The 18,341-nt window shown below is 34.3% G+C and overlaps 1 long non-coding RNA gene and 1 other non-coding gene across 4 annotated transcripts; one reads left to right on the plus strand and one right to left on the minus strand.

Moving 5' to 3' along the window:
• Positions 1-776: 776 nt before the first annotated feature.
• On the minus strand, positions 777-18,341 carry LOC148802362 (uncharacterized). 3 transcript variants are annotated; one of them, XR_016081878.1, is made up of 3 exons: positions 3,398-18,341; positions 1,838-3,211; positions 777-1,740 (listed from the first exon to the last, which is right to left on the minus strand). It is a non-coding gene; the product is annotated as an uncharacterized LOC148802362 (long non-coding RNA). The 3 variants fall into 3 exon arrangements; XR_016081879.1 differs by having other exon boundaries at positions 795-1,740; positions 1,838-11,293; positions 13,227-18,341; XR_016081877.1 differs by having other exon boundaries at positions 796-1,740; positions 1,838-13,142; positions 13,227-18,341.
• LOC148802363 (small nucleolar RNA R71) lies at positions 1,147-1,253 on the plus strand. The gene has a single exon (XR_016083270.1). It is a non-coding gene; the product is annotated as a small nucleolar RNA R71 (small nucleolar RNA).

Raw genomic sequence — 18,341 nt, forward strand, 5'->3', positions numbered from 1 at the left:
AGACAGAAAAGGGCATCAAATTAATGTTTCCACCAAGATCACTTAAAGCCTTGTCTAAATTAATTTCACCAATGGTTCACAGAATAGAGAAGCACCCTGATCTTTAATTTTTGGAGGTAATTTATTTTGTAGGATTGTCAAGCATTCCTCATTAAGCTTTACCATCTCAAACTCCTCCAATTTTTTTTGTTTAATATGCAACTTTTGAAACACCTCTAAAAATTTAGCAAATTGTTTATCCAAGTTAGCCTTAAGAAATCTTTTAGGAAAAGGAAGAAAGGGTTTATAAGATTTTAAATTAAGAGTAGAAGAACTTCCCTTTTTCTCCATTGATGACTCACAATCTCCTTCTTTGGCTTCTAGGTTTTGGCTTTCTTCCTCTTTTACAAGCACATCATCGTTTTCTTCTTTTCTAAGTTCTATTCCACTTCTCAAAGTGATGGAATTTACTTGTTCCCTGGGATTCTTCCCAGTTACGCTAGGTAATCCTCCTTGTGGTCTTACTGAAATTGCTTGAGCAAGTTGTCCAATTTGAGTTTCCAACCCTTGAATTCCTATCTCCGTATTGTTGATAAATTTTGCCACCATATCCTCTAAATTTGTCTTCTTCTCTTGTGGATTTTGTTGTTGTTGCTGCTGAAAGCCGGGAGGTGCTCTTTATTGGTTATTACTCTAAGAAAATTTTGGATGGCTTCTCCATCCTAGATTGTAAGTGTTGGAGTAGGGATTGAAATTAGACTTGTTGCCACCATAAGAAACAAAATTAGTTTGTTCGGAAGAAAAAGAAAATTGATTTCCTACTTGACAGTCTACACTAGTGTGTCCCCCTTGCGCACAAAGTTCACAAGAAGGAAAGGGAACTGAAGAAACACTCATAGCGGAAACCCCCAAATTTTCCAATTTCTTAATTAATGCAGCAAGTTGAGCCGATAAAGGAGTGACAGAATCAACATTTTAATTCCAACTCCCTTTTTATTTGTTCTCTCATTGCCCCATTGATAGCTATTAGCCACAATCTCCTCCAAAAGTTTATATGCTTCTTCGGGAGTTTTCCTCATAAGGGTACCACTTGCAGCTACATCTAACATTGAACGATTAGATTGATTAATGCCACTATAAAAAGTTTGTGCTTGCATCCAAACAAGTAGACCACGTTGAGGACACTTCCTAAGCAGTTCCTTAAATCTCTCCCACAACTCATATAATGTTTCATTATCAAATTAAGAAAAAGTTGTTACGTCATTCCTTAATTTAGCCATTTTAGCAGGTGGAAAATACTTAGATAAAAACTTTTGTGCCAAATCATCACATGTAGTAATCGAACCTGTAGGAAGAGAATTAAGCCAATCTTTTGCTTTATCCCTTAAGGAGAAAGGAAACAACCTAAGTCTAATGGCATCATCACTAACTCTATTATGCTTAAAAGTATTACATATTTCAAGAAAATTAGCAATATGAGAGTTAGGGTCACCATTGGGTCAGAAAATTGTACACTCATCTGTATCATCTGAAAAATTGCAGGCTTGATCTTAAAATTGTTTGCTTGCACATTCGGCCTCCTAATGCTTGATGTAGTACCATCCAAAGTAGGTATAGCGTAGGAGATCAATGTCCTTTCATTACTCTGGTCTTGATCCATCTTGTTCTTTCTCTCCCTCGTTCGCTTTTTCAAAGTCCTTTCGATTTCTTGATCAAGGGGTATTAATTCTCCACCAACAGTGTGTGTCATGCACTAGAAACCTACAAAGAAAAGAAAAAAAAATTAAAAATTTCCTAAAAAATTTTATAAAGTTGAACAAAGTAGGTATAGCGTAAGAGATCAATGTCCTTGCATTACTCTGGTCCTGATCCATCTTGTTCTTTCTCTCCCTCGTTCGCTTTTTCAAAGTCCTTTCGATTTCTTGATCAAGGGGTATTAAATCTCCACCAATAGTGTGTGTCATGCACTAGAAACCTACAAAGAAAAGAAAAAAAATTAAAAATTTCCTAAAAAATTTTATAAAGTTGAACCCAACAAAAATTAAAATGGAAAATTTTAAATCCGAAAATAAAACAAATAGATGTTCAATCAAAGGCTAATTCATGTAGTTTTGATATGCAATAAACTAGTCCCCGGTAACGGTGCCAAAAACTTGTTGTATGATTTATGCACAGTTAATTCAGGCAAGTGTACCTTAGTCAAATGTGCGTATAATGATGAGAAAAATGTTGATCCCACAAAGACTAGATCACAGTACCAAATCAATTTTAAACTAACCTAAGTTGAACTTGTGAATCAATTGAATGAATAAAAACTAAGAAGAATTAATGCAAATCTAAGAACTTAATAAAAACTAAATCGACGAATGAATGCAGCTAGGGTTTAGATTTAATTAAATCAAGGTTATATAATTACCTATTTAATCCAACTCAAGACCAAAATTACCCTAAGGTATATTAAAGTTATTTGCATGTGATGGTGGATTTCCCTAAATTAATTAATAATATTTCTCAAGTCATATTAATCCTTTATTAGTCCAATTGTACCGTCAAATTTCTAAGTGGTTGTCAAAAGGAAAAATAAGCATTAAGTTCTTTGGAAACCTCTAATCGTAGAAGGGGAATTGATTCACTAAGCTTCCTTGATTCCCACACATGAGCTAATCATCTTTCGATATCATAGTCTATCATACGACTTTTAATGCCTAGGGATCTAATTCATAACAATCCTTTAGTTAGTCATGCAAGAATCATCAAATCATTAAAAGATTGGCTAATTATTTTAAAGCATTAAGTACAGCAATAAAAATTCCGCATGCAAATAATAAAAGTCTTGAATTGAATTAAACAAATAACTATATAATCTTAAGATCAAAATCCATCTAAACCCTAGCTAAGAGAATTTAGCTAAACATCATTAAATTCAACATACTCAAGAAAATTAGAGGAGAAACACAGCAAAAACACATCAAAGAATGAATAGAACCACAAGAAAACTTTATCCTTTGAAGGCTGAAGACAAGTGCAGCAACTAAGCCTTCCTTCCTCTTGGATTCGGATTCTTCTATCCTTCTCTAGCGTGTTGAACTGCTTCCTCTCCTTCTCTGATGTGCTGAGAGTGCTTCCTCTCTTATTCTCTGCTGAATTCTCTCTAAGGATGTACCCTCTTGCCTTGATTCTATGGTCCTTTTTAAAGTGCAGCCTCCCCTCAATTGCTTCTCAACGCATACTCCTAGTTTAATACAAATAAGGTCTCTTACTCTTTATTTCAGTTGAATTCCTATATCTTTTGCACTGCTAACTATCAGACCCGAAACTTGTAGCTCTAATTTCACTTGGTTGGCTGCGAAATTAGGGTGAGTGATACAAACAAGAGTTGTAGCCCTATCTGTTAGATTTAACTAGACGTTTGACTCACCTCAATCCGAGTTATAGGCAGAAAGTTATGCCCAAAATACGGGAACTATATCAAAACAGGAAATTTCCCAATTTTTGTGCATACATATCAAACCCGATTTCAATGGATTCTCTCCTTCATGGATACATCAAAGAGCATCATTGCGGCATGGTCCTTCCTCTATAATTATCTTTATCAATTAAATCGAACTCCTCCTTAAAATTTCACAATTAAGCTCCAAATCACCTTGCAAGACAATTTCATCATAATTAGTGCAATACCATGCTAATTCCAAAAACATTATTACCAAAATCATCAATTTAGAGGTAAGAAATTATGTACAAATATAGGTTTATCAAGAAAGTTCTGCAATTGACCCTTCCTTTTTTGTGCAATAAATTTTCTCGATTTTGGGTGGTTTCACATGGATTTTGTGTGTCCAATGAGGAATTGGGGCTTTCCAGACGTTGCATTTCCATATTTGGGGCTGACTATGTCAAAAAATGTAAATTCGATGAACTTTTAAATAGGGTTTCGTCCTTTCTTAGTTTTAAGTGGGGGTTTGTTTGGTATTTTGAGCTTTTTAAGCCTATTAGGCTCCAATTCATTGGTCCAAGTGTTTTAATGGGGTTAAGTAAGAAGCTGATGTCAGTTCCCACCCTCTTAAGATTCTAGCCTGGGTAACTAATGTAGCGGTTCAATTTGGTGCATCAAGATAGTATCTCTCTAGTTTAACAGTCAAACGGATGAATTTGGTCATGAAATTTGGCATGTTGGGGTTTTTGGGTTTCTGAACATAATGATGAGGTCTGATCGGACAAACAGGGTCAAGATGATTGAGATCAACGGCTGACAAGTTCAAATCAATAAGACTTATTGAAATAGAATCTTGGATTGGGCTTACGAGACTGTTGAAAGGGTTTGATCATGTTAGGTATGTGCAGATCATGGGTTTTAGGTTCGAGGAGCATCGTATATTATACACGACAAAATGGAATCTCTGATGGATGATTGGTTAAATCCAGGATTTTAGGGTTGAAATTTTGTGTAACTAGTTGTTTGAGGATTTTGTTTCATGTGATGGAGTTTGATCGAGGATCAAGTATAGTCACATGGCATAATCAAGACCATCGAAAGGGAATCATGTAGATTTAACAGTGGATTTATGGGTACTTGGTGCGCCCAGGATGCGTTATCAAACACCCAGGACACTAGTTTAATAATTTATATTTTTCTAATCCTCAAAACTAAAAAAAAAAGAACGTAGTTTAGTGGAAAGGAAGGGGTTGAATCCTCAGGGAAGCAAGGTTAAAAATTATTATTTTGTTCCAGACAAATAAGAAAAAGAAAACAGATTTGGGATTTGCAAAAAAAAAGAAAATAAAATTTGTTGAAGCTGAAATTAAATATTCATAATTGAAAAAGACAAGAAATTAAATTCGGAAATTAAATAAAACTGAAATTAACAAGAAAATAAATAAAAATATGCTGAAATTCGGATCCAATGGCAGTAGCTTTCCGGTAAGACAAACTGCAAGTCATTCCTCCTCCGTTCAACCCTCGATCCCCTCGAGACACCTTAGCGTTGAACTAGGCGAATTCAGATCTACAAAAGACGAAGAAAAAAGAAATTAAATCAAACCAAAATGGGAAATTGCAAAAATTAAATTACTAGAAAAACTGAATGACAAAAAGAAAGAAAATAAAACAAAATAAAAATGGTGGATCAGCTCTAGTGGCAGCAGTTGCAGGTTGGACGAACGAAATGGGCTAACCAACCCCTTCTCAAGGGCCCTTGGGGTCCTTTTTATAGAGAAGGGTGGACAAAACTGGGATTCGAGAGAAAGAGAGGGGCGGCTAGTGGGTTTATGCAGAAAATGGGTGCCCCTAAGGTTTAGGAATGGAGGGTTAAGGAGGAGTGAAAGGTGAAAATTTAGTAGTTAAGGGTGACCGGGGTTTGCTAGAGATGAAAAGAATGAGTGGGGAAGCGCCCTAGGGTTTGCTAAGGAGAGGGGAGTATGCTAATACAATAGGATGGGCGTCTTTCTAGGTTTAGCAGATAGGAGGCGCCCTCCTATGCTTAGTTTTTCATAAAACACCCCCTCTCTCAACTAAAATTCTCACCAGCTTCCCAAAATTTGTAGAAAACTCTATAAATTTCTCAGTTTTTACCCAAAATTTGCACAGGGATCCTCAGAGGTTACAACATTGAATTTAACCGAAAAAAGGTATAGATTAGTCAGTCTAAGGTCTAAAATACCCCTAAAATAATGTCCTTAAGGCATCAAAATACAGAGTTATAACACCCCCAACATAACCCTTGCTAGTCCCTTAGCAATTTAGCCTTAAAATTACATTAAGTAAACAGATCATTCCCATTACAAGACCATCCCTGACAAAATTAGCCAAGTATCCTGATTCCAAAATTCTCAAACTTTGTATATATCAATATTGGGTTTAAGGGGTAAAACCGTCCTGCTTTGAACATTACAGAAACTTGGCTTAAAAATCTTATATACCCTTCCATTTGCATACTGTCTCGATAAACTGAGATTGAATTTTAAAATCAGGCAGGTATTTTTCTTATAAATTCTGACAGTGTATTTCTACCCCTGAACTTGATATGCACACACATTTTTATTGCTACCTTCCATCGTTTGACGCGAATCTTGACACTTAACTTACGTGAAGAGACCTGCTTACTAAGTGTTAAGTAAGTGTCTTTGGCATTCACTTTCTTGTTTGACGCGAATCTCAACACTTAACTTAGTGGAAGAGACCCGGCTACTACGTCTAAGGTGTCCATTGACCTTTTATTCTCTCTTTTCCTTTTTCTTCTTCTTTTTTTGTTGTGTGTAAAATTCAGCGCTATTTGGGGTAGTCCACTATTAATTTAAAGAATTTTTCATTTGATTTCTCAATCTTTCTCTTCTTATCTACAAAGGGGCAAACTTAGGAGTATATTCAATTTCTAAACGGTTTCGACAACATTCAAACAAGACCAATTTAACTCCTGTCACTTGCTACCAATCTCTATAAAATTCAATATTCTTTTATCAGTTTCCTCAACTTTTTCTATTCGGGAATCTCTTTTAATGGAAAAAATTTTAAATTTTTCAATGACACTTTAGTTCTACATATTTAAAGGCTTAGCTTTTCAATTTGTTTAAAATTTTTCTCTCAATGGCATGACTAGAATGATGCAAAAGGGACTTGGGCCAAAGGGAACAATCAAGAGGTAAGGATTCAATAGGGGTTCAGGATTTGCCAACTGAATTCTGAAACTTATTCAAAAGAAAAGACAAACTCTAACAAGACAACTAAAATAAAATTTCATTGGGTTGTCTCCCAACCAGCGGTAAGTTTAACGTCTTCAGCTAGACAAATTCATTCACTTCTCACATCTACACTTCCATACTCGCTTTCTTCTTTACACAGACAGGGCTCAGATTGGGCTAACCAAAGGGTAGACAGGGCATCTACAAGGTCATCCACTACATCTACCTTGAACTCATCTTCCCCTAGGTTTGGATACTTAGTGGCACTAAATACATTTAATCGGACTTTCTGCTCCCAAAATGAAATGTCCATTTTTCCTGATTTACAATTGATGTTTGCATTGGCAGTTGCTAGAAATGGATGTTCTGAGATTATCGGGTTATGGTTCAGTTTCTCGGTTGGGGTCATGTCTAGGGTAATAATATCCTTTGGGAAGTAACAATCCTCTACTCTGACAATGACATCCTCAACTACACCTTGAGGAGTCTCGACTGACCGATTAGCGAATTGTAGAATTATTGGGGTAGGTTTTAACTCACCGATCCTGAACCTTTCATAAATAATATAGGGGAGCATATTTACATTGGCCCCAATATCCAATAGGACCTGATCAAAAGTGATTCCAAAGATGACACAACTTATTAGAGGAGCATCAGGGTCTTTCATTTTCTGGGGGGAGTTGGTTTAGGACAACTGCACTAACATCTACCAAGAGCATCACTTTTTGTGGGGTCGATCGTGGCTCCCACTTTTGAGTACACCGCTCTTTCAAAAATTAGCATAGGCCGGGACATGTTGGATCGCATCGAGGAAATGAATGTTAATATGGACACGCTTGAATAACTCCCTAACCTCCTCATTGCAAATCTCTTTCGTCTTTCGCAACGGCCCAGCTGTGAGTGCAGTTGGAAAGGGTACTACAGGTCGGTTCACTATAGGTTCTTCTTCTAAACTTTCATTTCCTTTCTTTTTTCTTCCCCCCCCCCAACTTATGGTCTTCTTGCTCCTTTTCTTCTTCATTGATATTTTCAAGTTTCTTTTTCTTATACGGGTCCTCTAAAGTCCTTTCACTCCTTAAGGTTATAATAGACTTGGCATTTTCCAACTGAGGGTTCTTAGGAGGCGGTTGAACCTGCTGTGGAGGAAAACCCGGTGGTTGATTTCTAGGATTCGCAACTGGTTGACTCGGTAGTTGTCCTACTTCTCTCCTTGCATTGGCTTCGGCTAGCTGTCTTATTTGGCTCTCTAATATAATGATGGACTGCTACTGAGTTAGAATCAGCTGTTGAAGCTGCATGAATTTGTCATCAACCATACTGGTCTGAGGAGGTTGTGGGTAAACCTGATAAGGTTGGACCAGCTGGTTCCTAGGGTAAGTCTGCTGGAATTGGCTCTGCACTTGTGGCATCTGAAATTGCTAGGCCATGGAGTTAGGTGGATGGTCCTACTAGGACTATGTGTTAGGTTGATGTGTCCTCCAAGAAAAGTTAAGGTGATTTCTCCACCCAGGGTTGTAAGTATTTGAAAATGGATCATTATTAGGTCTCGAGAAACTCTGGATTGCCTGAACCTGTTCTTGGATAAATGGCGGAAATTGGGTCGCCATTGGACAATCATCAACTTGGTGGTTCGGGCTGGCACAAATGAAACAAACTTCAAGATAAGGTATAAATGGGCCTGGTTGCTGGTTATAGGTGAAGAATTGATCAAGCTTTGGGGCTAGAAGATCTACCTTGTCCAATTTTCTAGAGATTGCATTCAAGTACATTCTTGCCCTGGGCTCTATATTGTTCCTGACTTCTTAGAGCCTTGCCCTCTTTGAGGGTCCCACCGACCTCTCATAGGAATATAACGATGCATTGTTGAGCAAATTTTCACTCAATGTTTCGAAAAGAGCATATGCTTCATCATCGCTTTTACTCATAAATGCCCCCCCCCCCAACAGGATGCATCTACCATTTGCCCGTATTGATCAGTCAAACCTTCATAGAAGGCTTGGACAATTTTCCACTTGGACAGGAATTCTTGCTACATTTCTGCCCAAGTTCTAATAGGTCTCCCTATAGTTCCCAACCAGTGCTTTGCCTTGTCTTTCAAGGAGAAGGGGAAAAGAGTTAATCTAAGGGCATCATCATTAAAGTTTTGGATCCTTACAGTGGAACAGATTTCCAGGAACTCATCTATGTGTTTGTATGGGTCCTCACTCGGGTTCCCATAGAAAGAGGGGAGCATTTGGATTGTGCTTGATTTAATCTCATACTGCAAGGTTTGGGTATCCGACAATTGTATGCAGGATGAAGGGTTATACTAGGTCGGAGTGAAATACTCCTTCAGCTTTCTAGGTTGTTCATCATCGATCTCGGCCATTTGGTTGCGATTCCTAGTTATGGAGGTATCTCTCTATCTCAGGTATGGGTTCTACTATCTCTCCTCAAAGATCTCCTTCCCAACATACAACTCAGAAGTCCCTTTTTCTTATTTTTGAAATTTGAAATTTTAATTTTGAATTTTAATTTCAAATTTAAATTTTGAAAATTTTCATTTTCTCTTTTTTTATTTGAAATTTAAAATTTAAATTTTTAAAATTTAAATTCAAATTTAGATTTTAAAATTTAAATTCAAATTTGAATTTTTAAAATTTAAAAAATGCAACACGGCTTAGAGGCTGACCTAAGGTTTCCTAAAGTAGTGGTTCAACTAATGTGAATCCTCTTAGGTTCACTTGGAATTACACCACTTCCTTTGGTTAGCCAAGTAAGAGGTGGGGATGTGAGAGGCTCCCCTTGCTCTCGCAAGGACCTAATTAAGTAACCACAAAACCGGTTAACCTCTTTCCTTAAACACCAACCGCCGATTATGTAAAGTAATTACAAGCTTCCCTAAAATTCAGCACATTTTTGAACCAAATGTGTGGGGCTTCCTCCTAAAGGATCTTGCTATCCAAACTTTAAATTAAGGTTTAGGGTGAACCACACGTGAAAGAGTGGTGGTTTTTTGGCCAATGAAGGGTAATGAAGGATTTCCCTTAAATGGATTAACGGAAAAACACAATAAACAAAATAAATGCAACTAATTACAATACATGAACAGTTATCTTTAATATGTAATTTTGCAATAAAATAACAAAACAAATTAATTCAGCAAAGAAAGCAATTAAAAAATGAAAAACCCTAACACATTAACAACTAACAAGATGATTTCAGCAATTAAATAATCCTATATGATGCAAGCTCTAGAACATATCAAACCCTAAATGTTGGAATGCAAATGAAAAAAAAAATAAAATATTATTATTTTTTGAAATTCGAAATTTGAAATTTTGAATTCAAATTCAGATTCAAATTAATATTCAAATTTTGAACTCAAATTTTGAAATTTAAACTCAAATTCAAAATTTTGAATAATTTCCTAATTAAAAATTAATTACTCAATTAAATAACTAATTAGATCTAAAGACGAAACAAAAGAAAAAAATAATCCTAAAAAAATATTATCAAATCTATTAAGAAATAAAAATAAAAATAAATAACCAAAGATTCGAAAACACTAATCTACCAAGATAAATTCGAAAATAAAAAGAAAAATCAGAAATAAGTTGGGACGACCACACCTGAATCGCTACCCAATATTTTTCTTTTTTTTTGTGCATAGTTCGGCAGTGTTCCGGCACCCCGCCTTCGGCTGCTACGTCCTGTGAAAACAAAGAAGAATTATGAGAGTTTTATTTCCAAATATTAGAAATCTAACAAAATAAAAAAAATAGTGTAAATGGATCTAAAAAAAGAAATACTAATTAATAATTAATTACTCAATTAAATAACTAATTAGATCTAAAGACGAAACAAAAGAAAAAAAATAATCCTAAAAAAATATTATCGAATCTATTAAGAAATAAAAATATAAATAAATAACCGAAGATTCGAAAACACTAATCTACCAAGATAAATTCGAAAATAAAAAGAAAAATCATAAATAAGTTGGGACGACCACACCTGAATCGCTACCCAATATTTTTCTTTTTTTTTTGTGCGTAGTTCGGCAGTGTTCCAGCACCCCGCCTTCGGCTGCTACGTCCTACGAAAACAAAGAAGAATTATGAGAGTTTTATTTCCAAAGATCAGAAATCTAACAAAATAAAAAAAGTGTAAATGGATCTAAAAAAAATAAAAATTTTCAATCCGTTGCTTCCCCGGCAACGGCGCCAAAAACTTGGTGCACCCGTGATGTGTAGTCAAACACCCGGGACACCAATTTAATAATTTATATTTTTTAATCCTCAAAAATAAATAAAGAACATAGTTTAGGGGTGAGGAAGGGGTCAAATCCTTAGGGAAGCAAGGTTAAAAATTATTATTTTGTTCTGGACAAATAAGAAAAAGAAAAATGATTTGGGATTTATAGAAAATAAGAAAATAAAATTTATTAAAGCTAAAATTAAATATTCAGAATTGAAAAAGACAAGAAATTAAATTCAAAAATTAAATAAAACTAAAATTAACAAGAAAATAAATAAATGTATGCTGAAATTCGGATCAAGTGGCGGTAGCTTTCCGAGAAGACAAACTGCAAGCCGTTCCTCCTCCGTTTAGCCCTCGAACCCCTTGAGACACCTCAGCCTTGAATTGGGCGAATTTAGATCTACAAAAGACAAAGAAAAATAGAAATTAAATCAAACCAAAATAGAAAATTGCAAAAATTAATTTGCTAGTAAAATTGAATAACAAAAAGAAATAAAATAAAACAAAATAAAAATGGTGGATCAGCTCCAGTGGCAGCAGTTGCAAGTTGGACGAACTGCTTGCTGGAACCCCTCTTGACAAGAACTAGGCGTCCTCCTTCCCGTAACCCTTGAACCCCTCAAGAAGCCTTGGCCTTGTGAACTGGGCTAACCAACCCCTTCTCCGGGGCCCTTGGGGTCCTTTTTATAGAGATGGGTGAACAAAACTAAGATTAGAGAGAAATAGAGGGGCGGCTAGTGGGTTTATGCAAAAAATGGGTGCCCCTAGGGTTTAGGAATGGAGGGTTAGGATTAAACTAGAGGGATCCTATGACTAGAGTGAAAAGGAGAGGGCACCTATAAGTATGGAGGGCTAGGATTTAAGCTCCAAGGATTGAATGGTGGGGATTAGGAGTTAGGTGGCGCCCTAGAATGGAGGGTGGATATTGCAAGGTGAAAATCTAAGGGTATGAGAGGTTGCTAAGGCTTGGATGGTTGAGATTAGATGTTAGGGAGGAGTGGAAGGTGAAGATTTAGCAGTTAGGGGTGGCTAGGGTTTGCTGGAGGTGAAAAAAATGAGTGGCGAGGCACCCTAGGGTTTGCTAAGGGGAGGGAAGTATGCTAATACAGTAAGAGGAGCGCCTTTCTGGGTTTAGCATATAGGAGGCGCTCTCCTGTGCTCAATTTTTCAAAGAAATACCCCCTCTCTCAACTAGAATTCTTACCAGCTTCCCAAAATCTGCAGAAAACTCTGTAAAATTTCCCAGTTTTATCCATAATTTGCACAGGGACCCTCAGAGGTCACAACAGTTAATTTAATCAGAAAAAGGGTACAGATTAGTCAGTCTAAGGTCTAAAATACCCCTAAAATGATGCCCTTAAGGCATCAAAATACAGAGCTATTAGTATTTGGGCTAAATTTTGGTTTCTTAGGGTTTTGACATATTTCAAAGTGATTCGTGTGGTTTGATTGAGCATCCGCACTATGGGAGATGGGTGAAAGAAGGGACTGAGCAAAAAACAAGTGCTAACAATCATACATTGATTTGTTTAGATGCATGATAGATGTATAGCCACTACCACATACTATCATGTATTTCATTTAAGATAATCACTTCACCTAATCTTAATTGGAAATACTAAAACCTTGAAAACATATTTTATGTCTTCTGAATATTTTATTCTTTATCTCCAGTATGTTGTTTGCAACCCATAGCTTGCTGCCCATAAAATATCTATTCTAAGTCATCATAATAAACTATAGTCATTTCAAACACTTTTTTCTGAATTTTGTACTTAAAGAACCAATGAAAACATCGACAAACAAATACTAATAAAACATAGGATTAATATATGTAACGAAAGTTGAGTTAAGATCTAAGATTAAGAAGTTCTACAAAATTTTAAGGGATGATAAGAAGATTGGGTTGGGCCCGACCTAAGCCCAGCCCAACCCGAAGTTGATTTTGGGTTGGGTTGGGTTAGGGTTGAAGGAATTTAGTTAGGCTTAGGATTAGGGTTGGGTAGGTCGGGTTAGGGTTAGGGTTGGGTGTTTAGAACTTAGGGTTGGGCTAAGGTTGGCCTCAACCCGACCTAACCCGGCCCGACTTGCAACCCTAATGCCTGAGCACCAGCATCCTCTAAATTAACAGTCTAGCGCTCAGATGAATTATGCTCCTTGGCAGGGGGCTTCTTAGACCTAAGCTCTTCTACTAAGCACCTAATCATAGGCACCACTACGACGTTCGCCAAGTTCACATCATAGAATTCCTACGACAAGGCAAATGCACTGTGGTTAATAGCAAAAAAATAGAACACGTTAAGGAATCAAATAAACAATTGAACCATACATACCTTCTCACCCATAACACCAAAATGGACTTTTGGGGTTTTAGCTTCAGGGCGAGCCTCACTAGCATCAACCCGCTTTAACACAAATAACTGCAATAGTAAAGTTAGTACCCAATAGTAGATGACACAATATATTCAAACATAAACCAAACAAGAATGATATAATCTTACCAATCCAAACGGCTGGAAAAGCTGCTAATGCCTCTATAGTTGACTAAGCTGAAGGAAATGCAAAATGCAATACGATGCAAACAAAGTAGATCTCTATCATGAAATGCCTAAAACAATAGAGAATCATTTTCAAAACACGCCAAAAACTGAGGAAAAACCTGATTTAGATAAAACACTTGCATTAAGCAGTGTATTTGGATTACCACGAGTTTAACACAAAATTTAGATTATTCTTTCTCAATTATCATTTTAAGAAATAACACAAGCAATCAACAACTAACACATATATTTCATTCAAGAACCTATGAAGATTCCATTCACCCTAACCAAAGCATATAATATATTATTAACTAATTTTTGTTCTCAAATTATTCTTCTTTCTTCTTCCCTTTGTGTTTATTTTTTTAATCTCATTTTTATATACTTTTTTTCTTTTTCTTTTCTTTTGGTTTACTTTTCTTAGTTTTTTGCTTTTTATTCTTTTTTTCTTTTATGTATTCTCTCTTTTTTTCCGCTTTTTAAATTTTCTTCTTTTTGTTTCTCTTTCCTTTTCCTTCATTTATTTTTTATTATTTTTATCATTTTTAGATAATCTTTCACCATTTAATTTTTAATTATTTATTATCTCTTTTTTTTAATCTTTCATTCTTGATTAACTTGATTTTTTTCTCATTTTTTGACTTTAAGATTTATGATTTTTCTTGTTTTTTATTTGTAATTAATTTTTTTATTTGATTTTTTTTATTTTGCTATAATTAATTCTCTAAAAGAAATATAGTTACTTTTATCCACTTAAATGATTTGATTTCTCTTTCCTCATGTTTTTTTAAATAATTTTCTTTTTGGATTTTTATTTGTTATGAATTTGCACTAAAGTTTTTTTTTTGTTTTTCTTTTGAATTTTTATTATTTTTACTATGTTTGTTATTATTTTTTATTTTTATAATTTCCCCCTTTCCCTTTTTCTTATTTTTTTCTTTTTCTAACCTTCTTTTTCATTTTGATTGTATCTTTATTTTTTGATTTTTTTTAATACGTTATTTCATTATTTATTATCTTGATTTTTCATATATTTGTATTTTGATTTTTTTTTTTTGCTTTTTTCTTAATTGCTTATTTTTAACACTTTATTTTTCGATTTCAAGAAATTTTTTATTTTACTTTTTATATTATCCCTTTTTCTACCTTTTCCTCTTTTTTCTCCTTTATGAACTTGCCCCTTATGTTTAGTTTTTTTTCATTATTTTTTGTTATCTTTTGTTTTTTATTTATGATTTTATATTAATTTTTTCTACTTTTTTATTTGTTTATTTTGCATGTTTTTTTTTTAATTCCTAATTTTGTTATTATTTTTATTTTAATATCCACATAATCTTAATTTTCATTGCTATATGCATCTATTTTTTGTTTTTGTTTGGTTTTGTTTTATTATTTCTTGAAACTATTTTCGTACTTTGGTTTGTTTTTTTTTGTTTTCATTTTTTTACCTCTTTCCCTTTTGTTTTATATTTTTTAGATTCTACTATTTTTTCCTATTTCTCTTTTTATTTCCATTTCTTTTTCTTTTTTGTATTTATATTTTTGTTTATTTTTATTTTTTTTAATTTCTTATTTTATGTTTTTTTCATTTATTTACAATTATTGTGTTGTAGCTTTTTTTTTCTTTTTATTTTGTTTTGTTAACTTTTAAAATTTTTCTTACCCACTCTCTTTTTTTCTTATTTGTTAATTTATTATTTTAATTATTTTTATTTACATTTTTATATATTTTTTACTTTTTATTTGATTTAAAATTTTCGGGAATTTTGATTATTTGATGTATTTTATATTTTTTCTTTTCTTCTCTTTTTTTCTATTTTTCTCTTTTCCCCCTTTTTTTCCTTTCAATTGTATTTCTATTTTTGCTGATTTTTTGAATTACTTATTTCATTATTTATTATCCTGATTTTTCATGTATTTGTATTTTTAATTGTTTGTTGTTTTTTAACAATTTATTTTTGAATTTCAAGAAATTTGTTATTTTACCCCCTTTTTTTACTTTGCTTTTATATATTTTCTCTTTTTCTGCTTTTTTTTTTAAACTTGACCTTTAATTTTCCTCTTTTTATTTTTTTTATTTATTATATATACTTTTTTTACTCTTTATATTTTTTAATGGGAATTCTAATTATTTTATTATTTTATTTTTCTTTTTTTACCTTTTTCTCTATTTCATTTTTTTAGAAATTTTGGAATTTTAGGAAATTTGTTATTTTACCCCCTCTTTTTATTTTTTTTATATACTTTCTCTTTTCTAATTTTTTTCTCTTTTAAAAACTTGCCCTATAATTTTTTTTTCTCTTGTTTTTGTTTTTTGCTTTATCATTACATTTTTTTACTCTTTTTTATTTCAAAAGCTTTTTTTGAATTTGTTTGTTTTTTTAATTAATCTTACAACCCCTTTTTCATTTTAATTTTTATTGTTTTACCTTTTTTTCTTTTTCTATTATTAATTTTTCTTCCTTTATTTTTACTTTTTTATTATTTTTTGTCTCTTCGTGTTTTTTTTTGGCTTATGATTATTTATTATATTTTTTTACTTTTACTTGAGTTTTTTTTTAGGATTTTGATTGTTTTGAAATTTTTATCATTTTATTATTTTCTTTGATTTTTTTCTCAGTGTATTTGTGCCTAGTCTTCCTATCCCCCCTTTTTTATTTTTTATGATTTTATTATTTTTTTTAGTTTTTTTTACCTACACATACTTTATCCTATGATCCTATTCCTATTTTATTTTTGTTGGACTCTTTACCTTTTAACCATTTTTTGTTTTGTTTTTATACTTTTTTATTTTATACTATTATTTTGATGTGGGCCCCACAAGGGGTATGCAAGCAAACAAATTAGGTGGCTGACATCCTAAATGACTAGGCTGATATGTGGGATGTGATGCATGAGGGTAGGGTTGACACCTAGACTCAAAAGGCTCCAACAAGGTTGCCAACCTTCAAACGGTCCACCTATTGGATAAATGGGCTTCTCAGGTTAGTGGCTGGTTGAGAACCATCAATGTGACCAGTAGGTACTTAGATCCCATGGCTTAAGCCTCTGACCCCCTCCTAATAGGATGATAGGATTGTAAAATCTAATGCAGGATGATGTGCAAAATGTGTATAAGCACATAAAAGAAAAGCTGATATAAAGCAGTAAAGAACTATAAAATAAACATCATGAGATAAACAATTATTATTCTAATAGGTAAACAAGAAATATATACCAAAAATGGCAATAAAGCCAAATGGGCCCCACCTATGGTCCAAGAATTCCCTAGTGGAATCGCCAACTTGTGAGCATCGAAAAATGGCTCACTTGCCACTTGGGCTGGAAATGGAGTCGCCACCCATCAATAATGGAAAAGGAGGTGATAGGACCTCCGAGAATGATATCAAAATCATTTTGGTTAAATAGTGACTCCATTAGCCCAAGACACTAGCTAACCAGTCCAAGTAAGACTTGGATGGGAGAGGGAAAGACTTAGACACCCCCCTCCTGGGTCCAAGAGGTGGGGTCCACATGGGGTCCAAACAAGCATAATAATAATCAATTAATCAAATGAAAACATGCTAATAATCCACTAACTCATACATCAGAAACACCAAGCATTTACTCAACATTTATTCAATTCAGATTCCAATGAACATAGAAACATAAACACGAAATAAGATCTACCTAATCGATTATCAACCTTCGTAAGAATATTAACCTTCAATACAGTACTATTTTTATTAATCTAGATGTAATCATCAAAAAAATTGAAAAAAAAAATCAAACTAATTAAATAAAAATTCTAACAGCAGACATAAGAACAAAAGAAAAAAGAAAGAAAAAAAACTAAAAGAAATTAGTTTAATCTTAGCAAATTCGAAGATAGCTTTGAGAATGTTCATGATGGGGTTGGGGAAATTAAGAGATTACAGGAGCTTACAGGAATTGGTTCTCCGTCAGCTCTTTCCCTCTCAACCTCGATTAATCCATTGCGGCAAATCGGGGAAACATAATATGTACAGAAGCCAAATTAGCAAGAAAATAACACATGTTAAGCTTATCTCACCTAATGTTGGCCTAAACACGGTTATTGGGATAGGGGATCTGAGACGCACGTCTAACCTTTTTCTTTGATGGAGAACGATACTAAAGTCTGGCGAGCCAAAGAGGTGGTTTGGGTATGATCTCCTGAAACCGAAAAGAATACGATTGATGATGGTTGCTATGTTCCAAGTTATTCAAGTGGTTGTGAATATGGAGAACAGGGGAGGTTGCGGTCTATCGCCGAATCTGGTATAAGATGGGGATGACCCCGATGACTAGTGCTCTGCCGCTGCTACTGCTATACAGGTTTTACTTCACACAGAAAAAAGAGCGGAGAGAGGTCAGTAGTGGGTCGCCGCCGCTTCCGGTTTGTACAAGGATGAGATCTGCCGCTTGCGGGGGCAGTGACGAAAACTAGAATAAAAGGGAAAATGGAGGGAAGAGAAGAATAAAAAGAAGGAAGAGAGATCGGCGGTGAGAAGTAGGAGAGGAGATGGCTGCTGAGTTCGAATCCGCCGCTGCAATTAGTTGTAGTGGCGGAAATGGCATAGAGAAAGGAAAGAAGAAGAAGAAGAAGAAGAAGAAGAAGAAGAAGAAGAGGAGGAGGAGGAGGAGAAGGAGAGATGGAGATACGAGAGAGAGAGACCGGCGAAGGGAGAGTTCTTTCGCCGAGCTACCGCCTCCTCTGTTCTTTGTTCGAATGGAGGGAAGAGTGAATAGTGGATTCAGATTATTTTTTTTATTAGGGCCAATGAAAATGTTTAGATTGAATTTATATGGGAATCAGGGGCAATTTTATAATTTTGGGAAATCTGAGGGGCATTTTTGTAATTTCAAAAAATGTATGGTCAAATTGGGTCAAAGGGTGGTCAAACTGGA

Source organism: Nelumbo nucifera, chromosome 2 (genome assembly GCF_055504915.1).
Source record: "Nelumbo nucifera cultivar China Antique chromosome 2, China Antique-T2T, whole genome shotgun sequence".
Taxonomy (NCBI): domain Eukaryota; kingdom Viridiplantae; phylum Streptophyta; class Magnoliopsida; order Proteales; family Nelumbonaceae; genus Nelumbo; species Nelumbo nucifera.